Below are 22,387 nucleotides of genomic sequence, written 5' to 3'. Positions count from 1 at the left end.
TCATTAGGCTTTACATCAGTTAAAAATTAAAACAAGATTTTCTTACCTTCTGTCTAGGTCTCTTCCTGCTTGTACAGTCAGGGCCAGCAGGGACTTGTGTCACAGAGGCCTTTTTCCATCTCATTTGTCTCTAGGTGTTCTGAACCTAAAAGGATGAAATGAAAGACAACGTACACGTGATTTCAGAACATTGCCACGATTTCACATTCAAAATTATGATCACTCTAATATCTGAAATGGAACTGACTGGAGCACTTGCAGTTCTGCAGCCCCACATGCTGTACCCTGGTAAGAAATAGGCACAAGGAAACACCCAGAACTGATTGTATTTCACCAGCAAGCTGCAACAAATACAGGTAAAGTCCTGCATGGGGGAAACGGAGGAGCCTGGACAACCCTTCTGCTCTTCACTTCTCCACATCCCTTATGGAATGCCTTTGGGCACTGTTTCATTATGTGTGTTGCAATTAATTAGTTTGTAACATGGAGAAAAAGACACTCTAGGCCCAGACTCAGATCATTTAGTTTTCCCCTAAATTCCGCTGTAAAACATTTTTCCTGATACACGTTTCTGAAGATCTGTAGCCATTCACAGATGCACAAAAACTGAAGTAGAAAATTATCGATGCAGGCGATCCCCCAGGCAGGGAATAATGTGCTCTGACTCCATGATTCAGAAGGCTGAACAATTGCTTTATTGAAACTATGCTATATTACACTAATATTATGTTAAATTACATACTAAAGAGATATTATACTGTACTAAAGAAAAACCCGTGACTGTCTGAGACAGCCAGGACACAGCTTTGACCTGATTGGCCAAGGAATGAAAACAACCTTCGCTGGTGTCCAATTAACAAATCACTTTGGGTAAACAATCTCCATAAACCCATTCCACATGTGCAAAACAATAGGAGCAGTGAATAGAGATAAGAATTGTTTTCTCTTCTTTTCTCTGTGCTTCTCACTGCCTTCCCAAGAAAAATCCTTGGGAAGCTGTGCCTGTTGCTCTCTGTGAAGACAGCTGCAGCCACAGAAAATAGGTTATTTGAATTTAAGCCTTTAATATCCTTGGCCAAGTCTTCAATTTATGGAAAAGAAAAATACAATACAAGTCTCCTGTTACTGTAAGTTCATGTGACCAGAGTTAGGGTGTCATCCTCGTACGTCCCTCCCTAAAGGATAGCCCGTTTCCATCAGGATAGATAGGAAACAAAGACAATTCATAAGTATTTGCAACATTAGACCAATTCAATTGAAGAAATCATGAAAAAAATCAAGGAAAGACAAATTCTTTTTCTCTTATAAACACTTCATTCTCCCTGTAAGGCACTCTGGAGAAACCAAGGCCTTTGAAACTTGCATTGTGCAACTAAGCATAACAGAAAAAGTATATGACATTTTCTAAGTTAAGTACTTCAATTTGTAATTTAAAGTGTTATTTTAGGACCAGGTTTAGCTAATACAATTAAAAAATACCTAATGATGAATAAGAATTTCTATTCAATCAAAAAATCTTTCTTTGCTAACTTAGTATTTATGCTTTAGCATGGAAACAGAAACATTTTCAAGTCACAGAGTAGCAGCATCTGTAGAATGGTTTGGAAAGCCTTGCTTAGAAAATATTTGAAAACTTGCAGAACAATTCTCTAACTGCACAGCAGGAAAAAAAAGGCTGCATAACTCGTAATATATAAGTACTACCAATATGTCTCAACATTTAGAAAATGTTTAAGATTTTCTATTCCTAAGTGCCAATTTCCTGTAGAAGCTAACGGGACTATTTGCATACTTCTGATTAAATGTCTTCCTAAAGGCTTTGCCAAGTCAAAGTACATGAAGTAAAGGATAATGAGAGAAAGCTGTTGAATAACTTGACAGTTATCAAAAACTTCTCTGAATAAATTACATTAACACTTTTACCTGTTAACACCCTTTTGGCAAGAAAGTTTTTATTTAAAATAGTTCCTCCTCTGTAATGAGTTTGACTAGTGATGATGATTGACAGCTCCTTTCCTTGCATTTTTGCCTTCCTCTGAAGTGGCAATAACCCCTTACAAGGTCCTGATCAGTCTGACACCAAGCTAGTGGTGACCAATAAGGAACACAGTCTCTCCCCACCATCAGCAGCCAAAGCAGTCAAGTAAAACTACACAGAAAAGATGCTTTGCAGCAACAAAAATCAGTAGGAATAAATTAGCTAGTTATACCTCAGTGATTCCAAGTAAGGCAAGGCACCTGTGTCAACTTCTTGCTAATTTACTGGTCCAGGTGTGTGCAGTTAGATTTCAGTAGTGGAAGAGCCAGCTGCTGGTTAGAGTGTTGGTGCTCTGCTTGTTCCACCGTGGAAACCTGTTGTAAATGGAAGGCTGCCAAAGGTATCAAAATTTGCATGCCACTGTGATGTAGAATTAAATTCATTATGGCTTGAATTAGGCAATTTCTGAAATGCGATACTGGGGTTACCAATAACATGTTATAGATTGCTGTTTTACACTTCAGCCATTTAAAGTGTAATAGTGATTTTGAAATAGTCATGTGTCTATTAAATATAACACCTCCCACAGTATGTTTAATTTTCAATTGCAATTCTCTACCTTAGCTGCTATTTGGTGAGTTTAAACTCTCCCTGCCCAAAGTATCTATACAGCCAGTCCCATTTCAGCAGAATTCCATTGGTATGTTATACATATATTGATTTTGGAAATATTATTGATGTTAGTCAGTTCTTCAGAATATTGCATTCACAACTGAGCATGTATGAAAAACAAAGTTGGAAAAACATCACAGATTCTGGGGCATTCAGGCAGCATATGTTAGATGGAATAAATCAGAGCAGTTCCATCTACATTCACATTGGCAGCACTCCCTTCCCATCTGACAGGGAAATGGCCATTACCTCAACTGTTACCCTGGTTTGGAGCAAGACTGGGATTATAGGAGCACTGATAACCCTAAGAGATGCTACAGGCTCGTCTTTAATCCGTTACCACAAATAAATGCAATTAAGGAACATCATCATTTTCCCACAGCAGAACAAGTCCTTCCTAAATTCATTCTCTCACTTTCCTGCAGTCACTGCTTCTTTGGTGAAGAGGAGCTTCTCACTGTACACAGCAACAAAACCAGGTGCCAGAGGAAAGGTAAGTCCCTAGTGTACATGACAAAAGAAAAAAGGATTTATTCTGAATCACATGCTCTCTGCTTAGCTTTACATACAGAAACAGAAATTAAACCAAGAATTCTGGATAAGTTTAGCCAGAGAACTTATGAATGTAGGTTCAGGGCAGGGAAAGTTGGATCTGCAGTGCTCCAACAAGCTCTCAGGATCACAATCATGATCTCTACCAAAAAAATCATTATCCGTACCAAGACCTGGGAGTAGAGCTCTGAGACAGGGTCTGTAGGGTGACTTTAGGCAGGCTGCCCACCTACAGCCCTGCACAGGACCTGGCACACCACCAGAGCCGTGGCAGCTGCCCCAGCCTCCTGTTCTCCATCCCTTGGCCACCAGCTGTGCTCCCACTTTCACGCCAGGACGCAGAAGAACCTTCCAGTGTCTCCACAACAGACTACATGGTCTCCACCTGGCCAAAGACTGCACCACTTACTGAAACCACAGTGATCAGAAAAAAAAAAAAAAAAGGTAAAAGGTGGAAAAGAGAAAAGGAATAAAGAGACAAGAAATAAAAAAATGGAAACAGGCAAAGACATAAGAGGAATAAAAAAGGGAAAACAAAAGGAAAAACAAGTCAAGGAAAAAAGAGAAATGGATAGAAAAACAGAGGAAGGAAAAAAGGAAGCAAGAGAAATAGCAATAAAGGTGAACATCCTTTTAAACACAGGGAACGAGAGGTTAACTCTGGAGATCAGAAGGGGGGACTAGAATGAAAAAGAAAAATTAAAAATGAAATACAATTTATTTCTAGTAGCATATGCAAAACAAACACCATTTTTCATGCTGTTAAAAAGACAAATAAACCCATCCCCAGCCGCTGCTGGAGAGAAAGAAGGGCAGCTGGACAACAGGGTTACTATAGCCAATAGCATTTTTGCTAGTTGATGAGAAAGCATTTCATACCCAAACGTGTATGGTCAGCAGAAGAGAAGCATTAACTTGTTGCCTGTCTGATTTTAATCTTTCATTTGAATGTGATGAATTATTATCCTAGTCACTAGCTAAACTTTTTTTGGTTTTTAAGTCTCCATATAATGTTACATAACCAAAAGCATTTGGGGCTCTGATGTGGCAGTCCTCCTAAAGGGGCTTATGAAAACAGGGCACCTCAAGTGCAAAATAAACTTTTATCACAGGCAGTTACCATTCAGCACCAGCAGCACTGCAGATCCATTCCTGTAGGAAGACAAACAGCATAGGCCCTGTGGCTCCTCGAGGCAAAAACAGCGCCCTGGCAAGTGTGAAAAGAGGGATGTGTGACACACACTGAGAGCAGCGGGGGATTCAGTCTACTCACAGGGGACTGAGATGCAGATGGAGGCAGTTACCTCTTCAGAAGAACTTTCCTCTGAAGCCATGGGTTTGTACACCAAGGTCAAGGCTGTGCGACAGCCGCAGCCCCAGGGACAGGCAGCACGGCAGCACCTGCAGCACGGCAGCGCCTGCAGCACGGCAGCGCCTGCAGCACGGCAGCGCCTGCAGCACGGCAGCACCTGCAGCATGGCAGCGCCTGCAGCACGGCAGCGCCTGCAGCACGGCAGCACCTGCAGCACAGCAGTACCTGCAGCATGGCAGTGCCTGCAGCACGGCAGTACCTGCAGCATGGCAGCACCTGCAGCATGGCAGCGCCTGCAGCACGGCAGCGCCTGCAGCACGGCAGCACCTGCAGCATGGCAGTGCCTGCAGCACGGCAGTACCTGCAGCATGGCAGTGCCTGCAGCACGGCTCACTGTGCTGGAGGCATTGCAACTGCACCTTCCACTGCCAGCCTGCGTGTGACTGCAATGCTTCCCTCTGGTGCTGGAAGTAATCCCCGCTGATTTAGCAAATGCTTTTCATGGAACCACTCCTGTAAACTTGGCCAAAGGGGCTGGAGAAGCCTGTGCAGGGTCAGAGGCTGATCAGACAGTTGCAATTCATTATCTTTATCCATTACAGAGTACAGTGAGGTCTTTGGTTTAGGGAGCAAAGACACATATCTGGGAAGAGTGGAAGCTTAAGCTGTATTCAGAGGGTTACTGTTGCCATGTCAACACTTGGAAAAAAAGAAATTGTTTACCCTCAGCACTGCTTTAAAGGTTTGAAAGCATTTAGTGCTGAATAGGACTACATCTTTATTTATTTATTTGTTTGTTATAGAGATTAGCACAAGACAAACCAAATATATAAATTTCATTCCAGATGAAAAAATAGTACATGCCTAGAGGGAAAGAATCAAATGAATGTGTTTACCTTAATTCTGCAGTTTGAAAAAGCAAACTTGAGAAGAATGATTAAAAGCCTGAAATGGGCTTTTAATTTTTAAAAATTCCCACATGAAATGGGAAGTGTGCCCTTTAAATACCAACTTCTAATTGCAGTGGTGTAAATATGTAAATCTAATAAGGAACATTTAAAGATTAAGTATATTATTAAAACTGCCTTGATTTAAACTGCACAATCAGTGCTTTTATTAAAACTGTTCATCAATTTTCGTTCTGGCGTTTGTTAATAAGAACTGACAAAATACCACACCTACCATGACTAAAGCCATTGCTGCAGTGCTTCTACAGTAGAGCTGGATGAATACCCTAGTGCACAGAACAATACTTCTTAGAGTCTTAAGTGCAAGATACAATCTCACTACACAGGATTTTCAAAAATGTTGCCGTTCTTTCTAAACTGGTGGGCACATCTCACCATTACTTACAGGCCACTGTCCCACTGCCCAAGCTGAGAGCCCATGTGTGACAGCTGCCGAGAGCAGCACTGGGGTTTTGCCTGCACTGCACTCAGCATCCCCCGAGCACTGGGCACACAGGTCACCTGTGTTATGTTTGCCCAATTATCCCATCATAAACAAAACCCCAAACAATATTTAAGGTAGCAGCAATTTTAATTGGATAGTTTAGAAAATATATAAATAAGGGATAATTTGGTTCAAATAATAGCCCATAAGCAAAAATAACCACGGGGTATGGAGGGCAGAGTTCATGATCCTTGCCACTTCATGTACAAGCTTGCCAAAGTGAAAATCACCCCTTATATGCCATGTGTCAATGCCATCTCCTCCCATTTTCGGTTCGTCACTTTTTTATCTCCACCTTCATTACCACCCTTATCACACATGCGCCACCACTCGGTTTGGTGGTCGCACAAGTCTTTGGGGGTCGTTTTGGATGAAGACCTCTCCTCTTCCTCTTTGTCCTTTAATTCACCTTTGGGTTACACATGTGCACCAAGCCAGTACAATGTAAGCCAAGACTAACGTATCACTGCATCTACATATCAAGGCAATAAATGCCTTATAATTAGCATTTTCTGGGACCCAATCAGGTTCTTGGTCATTTTTAGCAACGGTAGCTTCAGCTTCTTTCCTGTGGTCCTTGAGAACATCTGCTGGGAAGGGGGGGATTGGAGCCCCTCCTCTCCCTCTCTTCTTTGGCATTACAACTTTTAACTATTAACTATTTTATTATTCTCAAATATTAATTACTGTATCAATATTGATTACTGTTTCAATTTTTATCAGCACGAATCATACCTATTTATCACACCCGCACCCACTGCTTTCCTGGCTCACAGCACAGCACTTCTTCTGCCTCAAGCAGCTGCCTCATGCAGAGCTCACCACTTGTGCTTCAGCTTCTGGAAAGGCTGTCACAGACATCTTTTGTGAAAAATCCTTTCTTTAGGATTTTTCCTCTTTCTGAGAAGCTGTGGCCTCAGCAACAAAATGTAAGCAATGGTTATCTGCTGCTGTGGAATGCAACAGGTGGATTCGTGATTGGTCTCGGGTGGATGTTTGGATTTACTGACCACTCACAGCAGAGCTGTTCTTGCTTTCTGCCTGGACACAGAACTTTGTTATTCATTCCTTTTCTATTCTTAACTTAGCTAGCTTTCTGAGAACTTTCTCTCTATTTCTTTTTAGTATAGTTTTAATGTAATATATATCATAAAATAATAAGTCAAGCCTTCTGAACATGAGGTCAACATTCTCGTCTCTCTCTTCACCCTGAAAAACCCTTGCAAGCCCTGTAACAAAAGGCAACTGGGCTTCAGTGGACAGAGCAGCCATTCCTCCAACCCAGTGCTGTTTGTCCCAGGGCCTAGTCCAGCCCCACTGCTGTGGACAGACTGTAACATGCTTGTCTAATTTATTCTTGGAATTTGACTTCAGCACCCAGTCACTGATCCTTACAGCACCTTCTTCGTAAGATCAAGCCACCTTTTAATTCTTACTGTTCTCTTCTCTGAAGACATTGATGCACAGAACAGTTCAGGCAGAGCAAAGAAGATACCCTATAATTTCAGACAATCAATGCCCATTATTTTGCCTTACAGAAAGAAGCCCAAAGTATCTGGATTAGAATGTGCCCATTACTTCTTATTCCCAACTACTGAAGTGCAAGAGATCTGTGCCAAGAAATGTGTAAACAAATTGTTTCTTCCTCAACACTGTGTCTCTCCATATTTAAAATTATTTGAAAACAAATGCTTTTTCTCCATTCTTTCTGTGATTACTTCTTTTGATTTTCCAGAACAAGACAAAGTGAATTTCTCTAATGAGAGCACAACTTTCCCATGCATGCAGACTCAGACAGCCAGTATATTTGTGTAGACTACTGGCAGCATTGGATGCTTTTGCTGCTTAAAAGGAATGCTGAGTATACTGAAGTGCATGGTAAAGCCCCAGTACAAGAGTTAGGAGATTGCATGAAAATTTGAGCTTTTACAAGAAATTACATGTGGAGAACCTATACCCGCCAGAAGTAACATACTCTGAAGTAACAAGGGAAATGGCAGGGAACATAAATGTGCTATTTATTGTACATAAAATTTCAATTTGTAGGGCGTATTACCATCAGTCAGGATTGGCTTTTTAATTGTCAACATTTTCTGTTCAGCAATACTGAAAAAAGGTAAATTATTCAAACTGAAAAAATATCTCACATGAGACCAAGATTAAGACACGTACTATAATGAGTGGGGGGGAATATAACAGCAAGGTAAAAGCTGGATTGTGTTTATTTCATGTTTGGAAGGAAAAATCTGGTGCATCTTAATTCAATACAAAACCATTTTGCCTCTCTCAGAAGAAAAGGCTTAAGGGCAACCTTTCTGAAAGTTAAAAGAAAGATTTCACAGACTGTTAAATTTCATCTTCTGAACATCTTTTCCAGAACACTACACCAGTAGTACTGAAATCCTCAATTTGCTCTTTCACTGAATTAATTACTAGTCGTATTTCAAGCATCTACACACAGTACTTTGAATCAAAGGTGCTCAATAGAGTTCCACAATCATTTACATGAACAATTTATCTTTTGCACTCACATTCAATTTTATAGAAAGGTACTCATTCTTACTCTGTTATTTAACTACCACAGCCCACATGAAAACAGTAGAGGAAATCTTGAAATAAACCTTATTGTTGACTATTTTTGACACTTAATGCACAGATGCAGTTATCATACACATTTCTAAACTGGGGAGAAATGGTAGTAAGATCACGCACTAAAACTCTTGGTGTGGGGTTTTCTCTTCACACCACAGGAGCACAGTGATTAAGAGAAATTGAGAAGAGACCAGAATCAAGACTGGAAACATGAAACACACAAAGTCCTAGTTTCTGCTAAGGGGCAAAGTTCCACATAAAACCCAGGTTTTACTTCTCAAACTTGAGGAACTCTAGCACTAAGAAACCTATGGGACAGCAAAAGGAAAACACTATGTGCAATGTGCAGGCACAGTCATGAGACACAAATCCCTCCCCAGAAACTTGCACATCCTTTGAAGGGTTTCAGAGACTTTGGCTCAGAACTGGCTATGGATAAAGGAGCAAAGCAATGCCTGTAAGATTCCATTTCACATTGGCTCCAGTTCTAAGTCAAGGACAGGAAAGCTTTGTTTATATCTCTCTATTATCTTGAAGTCTTTGGAAATTTCCTGGCAGAATGAACATGGGTATTTTCAAGTCTCCTCTCCTGATGTGGCTTCTGCTCCCTTCCTGTGCTTATGCATGAGTGTCCATGCCAGGTGACCTGCTGCTAAAGAGGGTCATGATGTCTTGTCCCTATGGACACTAATAGCTACTGGGATAACAATACATGGGAGCAAAATGCCCTTTAAGATCCTCAGTTACACAGGAATGCCAAGGTTAAGGATTTTGTAAGGGCACCATTATTTGGAAGTTTATTTTATTTGGATCCCCAACCACACTAGTTCTTTCTCTTCTTTCTTAGTTCTTTCTGGTCTTTCTTAGTTCTTTCTGAACCAAGAAAGTCTTGGTTCTTTCTGGCCCTCCTCATAACCCAATCATTCAGGAAAAAAAGATTACTGGAAATTACAGATGTCAGGTCAGGAGTGGAAAATTATTCTGACTAGGCCAGAATGTCAGATAAGAAATAATATACTAGAGTTTACCAGCTGAAATACCTGAAGTAAGAAAATTCTCCAACAGCCCAGCTTATATCACACTTTATTTTTAAGACACTATATTCTCCAAATTCCTTCCTGAATCATAAGAGGGAAGAAACTATCATATAAATTACTGCAGCACCAAAGAAGCCAGTTCATATTGGTTGGACATATCATTTTTTCATGCACATGAACCAACTGCTTGGCCCACTAAGTTTGCGTCTTATACCTTCCAAAGATACACGGCTGCTGGAGGGCAGCCTCGGGTTTTGTTTGCTCCTATAGTCCTACTGCAAGATGGTCTATCTGAATCCAGGTCGTGGATGAGAACTTTGTATCCCTGCTCCCTGTTCCTGTTGGCGATACTCAGGCTTCTCTGAGACAAAGCTCCCCCTCATCAGGAACAGAGATTTTTGAAAAGGTGTGGACAGTTTGGACTGGGACAAAAACCAGGAATTTAGGACTGCAGTTAGATCTGAAACATTAACTGTACTTAGTGGTTCACAAGCAATCTTGATTGCAGAAAACACCGTTTGAGTGGAGAAAAATCTAGCACAGTTTTGCTCCAAACAGAACTGTCAGAGAGAATTGAGTGGAAAGTGTTTTCGGTGCCTCATGTAGCCCTTGCCCACAGCGGCTCCAGAAAAAGTGAAAATTGTGTCCGTACTTGAGGGTTAGGGCCAGTGCTGTCACACAGCTCCTATTTCCTGCAGCTTCTCTTGCCTTTTTTCACTGACCTTCAGACTGGTGCACAGCCACCATGCTGACATAGTTCTAATTCAAATTTTTACCCAAACTGATTAGGATATTCTCAATTCACTGCCCGCAAATGCAGCTGAATTAAGACAGAGTAATAAATGGGCTACCATATTAACAGTGATGTATCTCCCTGTTCCACAGAGCCAACATCACACTAATTTTCATGTGGAAGTCATACTGTCACTATACTTCACTGCCATTAAGAAGCAGTTAAACATTCATTAATAGGCATTTAAACTTACTAGGACATGTTTAGTGAAAAATTCACCCTTGGCAGTATAGTAATTGGCTTTCTAAATTTCACAGATCTCTTAAAAATTATTTTTTTTCTATCTGCACAGCCCATTGCTCCACCATTTTAATGTACAGTTCATTTGGTAATCATGTACAGACAGACGGACAACTAATCTATTTCTTCCAACACTTTGTTTGAAATTTTAATGTGATCTCTTCCTAAGAGAATGAAGAATTTAACAGGAGGAAAAAAATATAAATGAAAGCATTTATCATAATGCTTAAAATAATTGTTAATATTCAGAAGCTCACTGACATTCCAATAGTAGTAGTCATTTTCAAGCCCTCTCTCCAGGAGTGAAAACATAATGGAAAATTTAAGTCTGCTGTTCCCTGCTTCATGCTACTGTATCTCCTTATTTTAAAAAATCAGTGCAGACTATTAATCATTTCATTCTATGTGCAAAGATTACGAGTACCATAAAAGGTGAGCTGTAAAGGTCTGGGAAAAAAAAAAAACAGAGAAGGAGACAAAGAAAAAAAATCAAACCCACCATAATTAGGAGACAGACATTTCAAACTGATATTTAAATTTTACACTGTCTCCCATCTTCTTTTTTCACATCTCAGCCTCTTCACTCAGTTGAAACACACAACCACAAACAAGTATGATTTTTTCTGTACCCTTACTGACCAGCCCAGGAGCAAAGGAGGGAAAGACAGGATTTTATTCAACAATCCAGAGCTCTTCTTTTATCTTAGCTTTCTTCCCCTTAGCTTTCATATACAAGATATAAAATTAAACAGAATCATGAAATACTGAATAAAGTCAGCTTCTTTTTGCCTTCTTGCAGACTCCTTTCTCCAGGCTCACTCACTCCAGACACAAATGTGGCATGTTGGTACCTCTAAGTTTAGTGCACGACTGACTAGAGGTGGATGAGTGTGGTAGCAGCTCTCTGGTCACAGAGAGCAACAGACAACTTTCCCAAGCATCCTTCTAGGAAAGTCTGTGAGAAGATCAGAGAAAAGAATGAGAAACAATTCTTATCTTAACTTGCTGCACCTGGTGTTGTGAACGTGTGGAATGTGTTATGGAGATGTGTTTACCAAAGGGTGGTTTCTTAATTAGCCAATGGTGATGGTGTTTTAATTAAAGGACCAATCAGGACCACCTGTAGCAAATTAGAGTACAAAAAGCAATGGGTTTCTTTACAAAGGGAATTAGCCTTCTGTGAATATCTTGAGAGCCTGTGTCACTTATTACCCAGTCCTGACCCACTGCACTAACAAATGAGCGGTTTCAAAAGCCAGGAGAAGTGCCATTCTGCACCATGCCAAAGTGCTGCTAATCTCCATTACCTGCAAGCCCTTGTGCATCTCACAAACAGTCTGGGACACCAGGCTGATGCCCACAACAGATCATAGTACACCCTCCATAAAGGCAGACTGTACCAACTCCACTGAGCACAGTGATATTTTCATTACAAACACTGATAACTAAAGACTTTTTAAAATCCTGCTGGCCATCTGTCACTCTGTAAATGTAGCTATGGAAACACTAACCTGGATCTTGAGGGATTTGATAATGTTATTTCACTTCACAAGTTTTCATCACCAATTGAGACCAGACTCAGTGAGCAATATCACTGTTGATGGGACCATCAGAGAGCTCCCAAAAATTTTTTTGAAAGTGATTTTATGAAAGAGCAATGTGTGCTCTTCAAATGTTGTATTCTCGGAAACTGCACCAGGTTCAACAAGAAACCTTAAAATAACTGAATTTCTAGTACAGACCTTTACTCATTTTCAACAAAAAAACTACTTAATACCAATGGAAAGGAAAAGGCCACACCATTAAAAGGTGACTTGCATATTCACAGAGGTCACACCATGACCTCTTCAGTGTAGCATCTTTAATTTAATGCTGCCTTTACTTCACATATAACACCAGCAAATTGAAGCCTTCACATTTTAAACAATTACTGATTTGTCTGATTTATGAATATGAAGAAAGGTAAGTAGTCAAAATGCTATTTGGGCTGACTGAATTTGGTCTTTAGCTGGAAATGCTTCTACCCAATACAGGCAAAGTCTGCCCTCTAGAGCACTCTGTGCCTCGTTGTGATAAACAAATCTGCATCAACTGACTTGTACTCGGTATCTAGCAGAGAAAAGTGAATTTGTGTGATTGCTTTAGTTCTTTCTCAGATGAAAGTGACAGATTTTTCAGTTAGGAGTATTTGAGTCTTGGAGATAGAAAAAAGTTTTCAGTTTCAGTCACAAAAAATACCCAGCTGCATGAGAAAGGACATGGGCAAAATCCAGTGCAGGAATCCAAACATGTTGCTTTAGTACCACTGGAGCCACCTCTGCAAAAGAACAAAAGGAACTTACTCTCTGAGAGTCACCAGAGCTGCCATCTGCTCTCCAGCAGCCAAATGTGTGCAAAAAAGGCATAAAACTCCCAAAGATACAAAACCTGTATGCATTCCCAGCTGAACACCGCTGACATTGCCTCGGTGACAGCACTTGCTGCGCTGCACACCCATATAATGGCTCAGGTTTTTATATTGACAGCATACAGCAGTGGCACTCAATCCCATATGGAGCTGCTGGCATTTCTGTGGCTCTCTGACAGAACAGCCTTGCACCCAAGTAAATCTGGCAGAGCATACAAGAAGGGAGGGACAGAGTAACAAAGGTATCCTTCCTATGTCCTTACCCCACTGCACCATCCTTCATCAGAGTAGCAAATTCAGTTATGTCCACATGCTATGATCAACTCATGGGGAGCAACTGCATAAAGAGAATCTTTCACCCTTTTCATCACATGCTTAGTGATATACAATGTACCTGCTTGGCTAAAGGCACAGTCTGACCCAAGAATGTACCACAGGAGACAGGAGTACACAGATGAAACTCATTGCTTAAGTTCCTGTTGTCTTTGGGGTGGTTTCAGACACCCTTTGAGGATTCTAAGTGGAATACTTAACCAAAAAGTATAGGCCATGAAGTACTTCACAAAAGTAGCAGGCCAGATTCTCAGGTCACTTCAGAAAACTGTATTAGATCTGCCAACAGGAACCTCCTGGCCATGGTTCAAGTCACCTGGATGCTGATACTTTCTGCACTGGTCCACTTCTACACTTTTCTAGACCTCTCAAGAAATGCCACCAAAAACTATATCATGAATGTGGTGAAAGAAGGGTTTTCTTCAAGTGATTCATATTAACCAGTCTTAGAATTTCCACACCTCACCATAAAAGCCATGGAAAATCTTGGATATGGAGAAAGAGTGAAATCTTAAGCCTTATTCTGGGATGGCCCATATAGTAGAAACAGGAACCAGAGTGCTGCTCAAGGTAGCTTACCTTCTTTCTCTGCTTGGATTCTGTTCTTTACCCTCACTGGCAGCGCTGGGAGCTAAGCTACAGACTGGTGTGGAAGGGAGCAATGGTTTGGGGTTTCCTTACAGAGAGAGCCTGCATTTCATAGTGATGTGCCAGAATGTGGAAAGAGCAAGTATTTGGCAGAAGGTGAAAGAAAAGTATTTGTGGTAAATGACAGTGAGGGTTCAGGGCTGGGCAGACAGATGGAGGTTTGCATCAGTGAGAATAGGCAGAAAAGGAGAGCATCTTAGTGGCATACTTAATGTCTGTAAGCTTGTTCTAGTCAACAACCTGAGCAGCTGCATTCATTTCATGCACAGACATCTCCAAGGATCCTCTCATATATGGAAATAACTGAAATCACAGATGAAATACATCTGTCTCCCTCATGAATTGTAAGAGCCTTTTCACTAGGAGCAGCTACTCAGTGCAGCAAAGTCAGAGAAAAAATAAGCAACAACGCACAGAAGAAATGCTCAGTTGTGCTCCTCTGAGGCTCTATGAAACCATAACTAATTACTATTATTTAGAGAGGAAATGTAATTAAACCACCTGGGAGTGGACAGAGCTCTGATCTGATGGGAAGAGGGCTGTGCAGCCACAGCAAAGTGTGGCATGTGAAAATATATGTTCACAGACCAGCTGTTACATATTTTCTCTACCTACTTCTCACTTGTTGGGTGAACATACTCCTGAAACTTGCCACAAATGTCATCATCACTTTCTGTTAATCCTCTCAAAGGTGTGAGGATCTTCTAATGACCAAAGGCATAAAAAAAATCTCACTTGTATTTTGTGTTCAGTGGACAGCATGATGGAAGGTTTCACCCTTCCTGCCACAGGAACCAGGTGAGGGGAGGCACCACATCCCACACAGGCAGCATCTCCTGCTCCAATGTGCTTGCACACCCCAGCTGTCAAAAACCAGACAGCACACAGTGCCAGACAATACAGATGCAGCCCACCTGCCTTTTTGCTATACTTGCACAGATAGAAATATTAGCTTTTCTAGTTTTATTCCTTGTAACAATTTTTTCCTGCCTGTTTTGGGAGCTGGAAGATTTCAACTGCATTAATATGCTTCAGTCCTCAGTCCCATCAGAAAATGTTTGTTCCTTGGACAGAATGTGAATCACTGTAATGGACTAAGTTAGCTTCCACTTCTACATACTAATGTGAAGATTAATGCATAAAGTACCAACAATCTGTGATGAAAATTTATGTTTGGACAAAAAGAGAATAACATATACAAAGTATTTGCATTCCTTAAACTGCTTCTGCAATACTTTGAGCTTTGTTGATGCCATTTCATGACATTTCCCTTGCCGCTGGAAAGGCCACCTTGAAAGTAACAATGATGCTGGACTTTGAAGATCTGAACCATAAGACAATGTCAGGAAAAAAAGACATACTGAGTTTATCTAATCCTTGTACTTCCCATCCTACTTGGATTTGGAAATCAGACATCTAGCAGCAGAGGATGACAATTCTGCAGAGGTAGATGTGCATTCAGTTTTATGGTTTACTCATTAAGACCTAATCTTCCTTAATGTTTGGATTGTTTGTTTTCCTTTTTTGCCTCTTGACTAACTTGAATGTCTAAGAACATTTCCATACTAACAATAATTGTATGGCATTTTCAAAAATGCTCATAAATTGAACTGGTAAAATAGCTGAGTGATGAAACCTGAGAACATTCTCACTGGATAATTTCAGATGAACTATCACTCCTATTTTAGTTGCTGAACATTTTATATGCTCTTGCACTAATTAAAGGGTTAAATAATTACTAGATCTAGATGAAACTGGTTAAATTTGATGGCTGATTTTTCCTGAACATTTTCAGTGACCTGTCATTGGCATTAGCAAGGAATTTCAGGTATCAGCTCCAAAAAATGTACTTCTAACATACAATTTTTCTAGGAAAATTTTCCATTGAAGTATGAGTTGCTTTTTGAAACTGGCTTTCCAGAGCAGCTGTTAATATTTCTCACACATACTAACTAATTAAAAGACTGTGTCCAGAACGTCAGGAACAGACTTGGAAGGTAGAAAATCTCTATGATTTTCAACACTACTCTGTTATTATTTATCCTCTACTGTGAAAAATAGCATTTTATTCAAGAACTTGGAGTTGTGAGGCAGGCACAATCACCTTCCTTGCACCATACTAGCATCTGGTGCCACCAAATTATTAACAGTAACAAAATAGTGATAAGCCAACAAAAAGCCACATCCTCAAGGAGAATTAATTTAAATTATTCTTTTTTATTCATCCGAGCCCATATCACACTCAAGGGAACACAGTGAGTGAGATATAGGCCAATTGGGAAGTTTAAGGAGTTCAACTGGGTAGCTATATTAACAAATATACTAAATTTAAATTCTGAAATATTATTTTTAATGGAGTAGTTTTTCCTGAATTCAAAGTGTGAAACCTAAAATTTCAGCAGGAATATTTCTCAAGCTATATCCTCTGTATGAAATAGCAATGGAAAACATATGGCATTATGCCCAGTTTAATGAAATTTGGACTAAGTCTGAAAACAGATTTCTTCCAACAATGACTCTTATATGCAAATCTGGAGTAAAGGATCTCAGTAACTTTCCCAGGTGATATAGAGTTCAAACTCAGTCATTCCCTTCACTTTATTAAAGTGATCTTTCACCCTACTTATGCATGGATGACTTACAATGGAGGAATCGTGAGCTCTGCTTCAGCACTATGGAAACAGAGTTTGTGGAAAACCAATAGTAGTAGAAGTTGACTGGAAGGGGATCTTTCAAAATGAATGTCGTTCTGCATTTATGATAGGCTATAACATTACTTCCACTGTTGCTGAAGTTACAGTTGCCTTCTTATCAAAAATACATATTTTATGTAATATTTGTAATTTAAAAAAATTTTCTCTGAGACACAGAATATTAACTTGCCAGCTGTGTTTTTCTCCTATTTCACACATCTACAGTGTAAACGCAGGTTTAACTCATAAAAAGAAATTGGCTTGGTTAGTAGCTTAGAAATATTTGTCAACATTAAGAAAACACATCTGTCCATTTCTTGTGGTAAGGTAAGCCTGAAAGTATGGGAAATTATGACATTTGAGACACTTTGTAATGAACCATTTTCTCAAAAAGCCAAATCTCAGAACACAACAAAGCCAAAAGCTACAGCCTGCTCACTGGCATTTTAAGAAGCCTTAAATATTGAAGGCACCAACATCCACTATCTTTTTCTCCCACCGAGCCAGGGAAAGCAGAAGAAAAGCTAGCAATCAGGTCAACAACCCCTCCAACCCAGACCTCATCCCTAAGGGACTTTCTCTAACCACCAGCTTTCCAAAAATGGAAGAAGGAAAGAAGATAGCACAAAGGAGGTGCCAAAGCCTCCAGTGGTATACAAATCTTCTTGGCTTTTCATCTGATGCAGCTGGAGTAAACAGACGGAAAGGCTAATGAATATCAGTCCATACAGCAACAATGCCACTTCCCACACTTTCCCTGTACTTCTCTCTCTCTCCATGTCTTCCAGTGAAGGAAGACCAGATTTGGGATGTAGCCCCTGGGTAGGATGAACGGTGGAGGAACTTGTTGCTTTTGTAGTATTGTGGTATTACCAGTTTCATAAGATGCAACAAGAAGGGCACATCATTAGTCATCAATTTATTAGCAGGGGAAGTGAGATGCCTCCAGAAAAAAACAAGAGAAAGGAAGGAAATTCAGGTCCTATTTACCAACCTTTGGTCTCATACTCCATGTAAGACCTAAAAATTCAGGGAATACATAACAGTCTAATTGTCAACTCTAAAGCTGATAAAGCTGTGCCTTTTTTGCAAGAAAGGAATTCAGAGCCATTGACTTAGAAAGACACCCAGTTACATGAACAAGAAGATTTCTTTCAGAAAGCTCTTTTGCCTTTGAGCAAACTATTTTTTCAACAGAAACTTACGTAGGGGAAGGTGCAGGGGAAGGTGGAGCTGCATTCATTTTCATGTAACCTTGGGGGGAGCAGCTTCAGAACCTCAGCCAACCTAGGAGAGTTTTTCCAAACCAAAGTCAGACACTCCATCCTTATTAAGGGGAGGACTTCGCAAAAGGAAGAGGAGCTGGGGGGAGGCATTGACTTCAAGGCCATTGCACAAGAGCTCTAAGAGAGATTCAGATGAAGGACTGTGCACTTTCCCACAGACCTAAATGTTTCCTGGACTCTGCGAGGGGAAAAAGTCAGCGTGAAGAAAAAAGAGAAGCCAAAAAAATCTTTGCTAAGTTTCCATTTCAATGTTTGACATCACATGTTGTATGAAACAAAAACAGAGCTTATGCAAGCTGGTGGTGAATTGATCTAAGATGCTGTTCCTTGAGCCAAAGAATTCTAAGTCACAGAATCATAGAATATCCTGACCTGGATGGCACCCATAAGGATCATCAAAGTCCAGCTCCTGGCCCAACTTTCACTGCTGAAAGGGAGCCACATGCAGGACCTAACATAGGGACTGGCTACATGACCAGTCCCTACCCATTTAAATGGTACATAGCAGAGCAAGGTACCATGGTAGAACCTTCTTGCAACAGGCCAGACCTCAAAACTGATTCACATTTTGACACTAAAATACAGTTTATCTATTCTGTGACTTCAGTGGATAATGCAGGCAGCATTTCACTTCCACTGCTGTGGTAACAGTAACATAATAGAAATTCATTCTTAACAAAATCCTGTCTGCAGGAATACAAAGATACCTTAATTACACGGTGGTACTGTATTTGGATTCTAGCCATCCTAAATTATATTTTTAGGTCTAATTCATGTCCTGTTCATGTAAAATGAGAACACAGTCTTTTGAAGGCACTGTAATTATATCTCGTCAAACTGCTACAACAAGAAAATCTAGCCATTATGAGTACAGGCTGGAGCCTGGGTAGACACTCAGCAAGCACAGACCAGAACAGATTCACAGCCCTGCTGTATTTACAAAACAGCAGAGATTATATTGTTAAATTCAAGTGAAGCTAATTCAGAATAGTTAGGAGGTCATATGCTATGCTAGTGCCATTGTCTAGGGTATAAAACTGTAACTGTAAAATTTATTTTTCCAATTCCAAATTGTTAGGGTAAGGTTGGAAGAACAGAATAAACATCAATATACCATCATGCATACCATGTATGACATTCTGTAACTACTGTTATGCTAACAAACTCATGGTATATGTATATAGCAGTAGTCCTTGTAAAATCTATGTATCGGATAAGTGGCCTTGCCCCAGTCCTAGTTATTCTAAATGAGCTACAGCTGTGAAGTCCTTACTTGGGCAGCAGCTGTGGCTCGTGAAGGTTACTGGGATAAAAGGGGGTGGGTTGAGAGCCCTGGAGGAGCTCTGATGAAGCCACAAGGAACAGCACTGCTGAGAAGAGCTGCATGTGAGAAAGCCACCCTGAAGGTATGGACTTTAAAAATGTAATAACAACAGTATGGTTACAACAAGTGGAGACCCCGACATGATCCCTGATAAGACAGTCAAGAGCTGTGGATGGCCTTTGAGCCAGGACTGTGAGAAAGCCACCCAGAGAAGGTACGGACTCTAGAAATAATATAACAACAGTATGGTTGCAACATATGTATTCCAGGAAAAAAAATTACATTAATTGTACTATGGCATAATGAAAAATAAAGAGAGTAAGGGATGTTACTGAAAAGTATTAAAGCTTCCTTCCAAGTACAAATCTATGGTCCAACAAATCTTTCATGTTAGAATACACTCCAGATGTGATTCTTCTCTTCCTGAAAACCACTTCACATGACAGGAATTTAGGTAACCGTTACTCCTGTCTTACATGAAAGCGAAGTCAGAGTTTGGACACTTGGGTGAATGCTGTGAGATTCTCTGATCCTCTCAGAGAGTTCACTTGAAGCATTCAGAGAACACACCACCCCCATGTCATGCAGTGTGTGGATGCAAAGGTTCATTCTTACTGCGTGAGTCCCTGTGCGTCCTGGCCCAAAAAGGACACTTCAGAGGCTTCCATCTTAGTGAACCACTTTTAAAGTACTCCCATAAGAAAACCTGTACTGATTTTAGTGGTTACACTTGGGTAGGTTTTTTAAACAGGAAAAAAATGAGTGCTTTTTCTCTATGTTTCCATAAAGAAAGAAAGCATGTTCTTTTTAACTACTCAGAATGAGCTTGGTCAGGCCATAGTGATTAAAATAGACAGTATCTAGAAAGATGCTTTTTAGGCAAAGCCAAATAATGAACAAGCAAAAAATAAAGTGTCACATTCAAGGCTGAGATTTATTTAAAAATGCAGACTTCTCTTTTAACAGTTCAGTTTCTAAAGCCAAAAGGCACAAATTTCACCACTACAAATAGTAAAGGAGAGGGAGAAGGAGGGCTGTCTGAGCCTCCAAAGGATCCTGCCTGCCAAATTCCTATTTGTTTGGGACGCCACCAGTACCTTGTATGCTCCAGCAAGCCAGGAAAAGTGGCAGGAGACAAGCTTCAAATAAATAGGACCCTGTAGGCCAAGCTTTCTGCATGGAAGAGAGCTGTCCATGGATATTCTGATAAAGGAAGCCTTCAGATTTAAAAATACCCATAGAAGGCACAAACAGACTCAAAAGAGAACAAAACTGATTAGCAATTTTTGTATTTGATTTAAACTCTTCCTTTAAACTGGAAGTGACATTTTGTCAGAAAGCCAGGTTTGCAATTTCTTTTATTTCATTTTTGTGACAAAACTCAGCAGCATGTCTTTTGCAGTTCTCCCTTATTTATTAATTCCATGAATGAAAGATTTTTCTGGTGACTAACTCACCCTGAGTTTTTGGCACCAATCCTGCCATTTTTATTACTTCAGGGAATTGATTTCCTTGCAAATTTAAATGGCAGGCCTGAAGTACACTTTAATGATCGCATTCTACATAAGTGGTACCATTCTTTCTTGAGGAGCTGATTTACCTGCCTCAAGAAAAAAAAATAAAATAAAACAGTGCTTCAATTAAGGAATTTAAATTATTCATAAAGGGAAAAAATTCCACGTCTCAGTCAAATGTCTGCCCATTTCCTTGGACGATGCACACAGGCACAATAAAACAATACTATTTTTTAAACCAGTTAGCACTGAAGATGAGAAGAATCACTAGTCACACCAAACCTGGAGTAAGCACAAAAAGAGTATTTACAGAACTTGGACAAAAGGTACTTAGCTTGAAACAATAGAAATTCACTTTGTATCACCCTAAGAAAGAAAGAGACATCTTTCCATAGATCTCAGTACTCCAAGTTACTTTAATCACATTAAACTTTTTTTCTCATTTTAACAATGTAACTATGCCAAACTATGGCAAAATGAGGAAATCATGTCCCCAGTGAAGTCAATGACAAGCCACACATTCAAGAGATCCAAGATCTCAGCCCTGGTTTATTATTCTAAATTGGATAATCAACTTTTCACATACTATTGCTCCATTACAATGCAGAATTTAATTCAAACACCTGTAGAGAGCAGCCAGTGCTCTTCAGATCAATGAGACACAACCCTACAACAGACAATTGTGGAACAACTTGACCATGTGAATGCTCTTTAAAATCCAACATTTTCATCAGCATTAGGCTCTAGAATGAGTTATTATCTATTCTCAAAAGTCACAGGAACTGATGCTAGAAAACTCAAGCATAAAACATTTTTCTGTGCAATAAAATTTATCACCTTCATTCTCAACTGAAAATCACTGGACTCTCAGAGTCTTGTTTAAGAACACATTCCCTCCATGCTGGGTGAGAAAAAGACCACAGAGCTCCTGCCTGAGCAAATGAAGAGAACAGTCAAACTTGAATCCCAGAGCTGCTGGCACTCCCCATTGAACTCACTGCCAGGGGAGATTTCTGCAGCTGGTTCATAATTGCTCTAAGCAGCATCTCAGCTCAGCTATCTCCTACTTTCCCTTCCGAATAGTGGGCTTAGTTCCGGACCACTTGCACATTGACAGAGTATGGAGACAGACCAAAGGACAAGGAGTGAGAGTGCTGGCAGTAAGTTTTCATCCAAGTATTATGCATCTTTTGTGCACTGACGCTAAATTTGTGCATCACATAAAATCAGAGGAGGAAAATAAATTAAAAATGCAAAGTCCATAAAGTAATCTGTGTCCTAAAGTAAATGATACAGTCACTAAAGAAAGAAGTCAAACTAAAAAGAGGAAAACACACTGTAACAATGGCCACTGGACTGAAATGGAAATGTAACTTTTCACGAGACATCCTACGAGAGATGCAAGCAAGCTCTCAGCTTCAACTTGTGTCTTTTGAACTTTATTTCTTTTATATTACCAGTTCAGAGAGAGCACTGAAGCAATCTTAAACATGCTTCTGTGCAGTAACATAATTAAAGGATGTTGTATGTGCATACTGCAGAAACCAAAGCCAA

Source organism: Ammospiza nelsoni, chromosome 8 (genome assembly GCF_027579445.1).
Source record: "Ammospiza nelsoni isolate bAmmNel1 chromosome 8, bAmmNel1.pri, whole genome shotgun sequence".
NCBI classification, from domain to species: Eukaryota; Metazoa; Chordata; class Aves; order Passeriformes; family Passerellidae; genus Ammospiza; species Ammospiza nelsoni.
The sequence above is the reverse complement of the archived record's forward strand: the minus strand, read 5'-3'. Positions refer to the sequence as shown.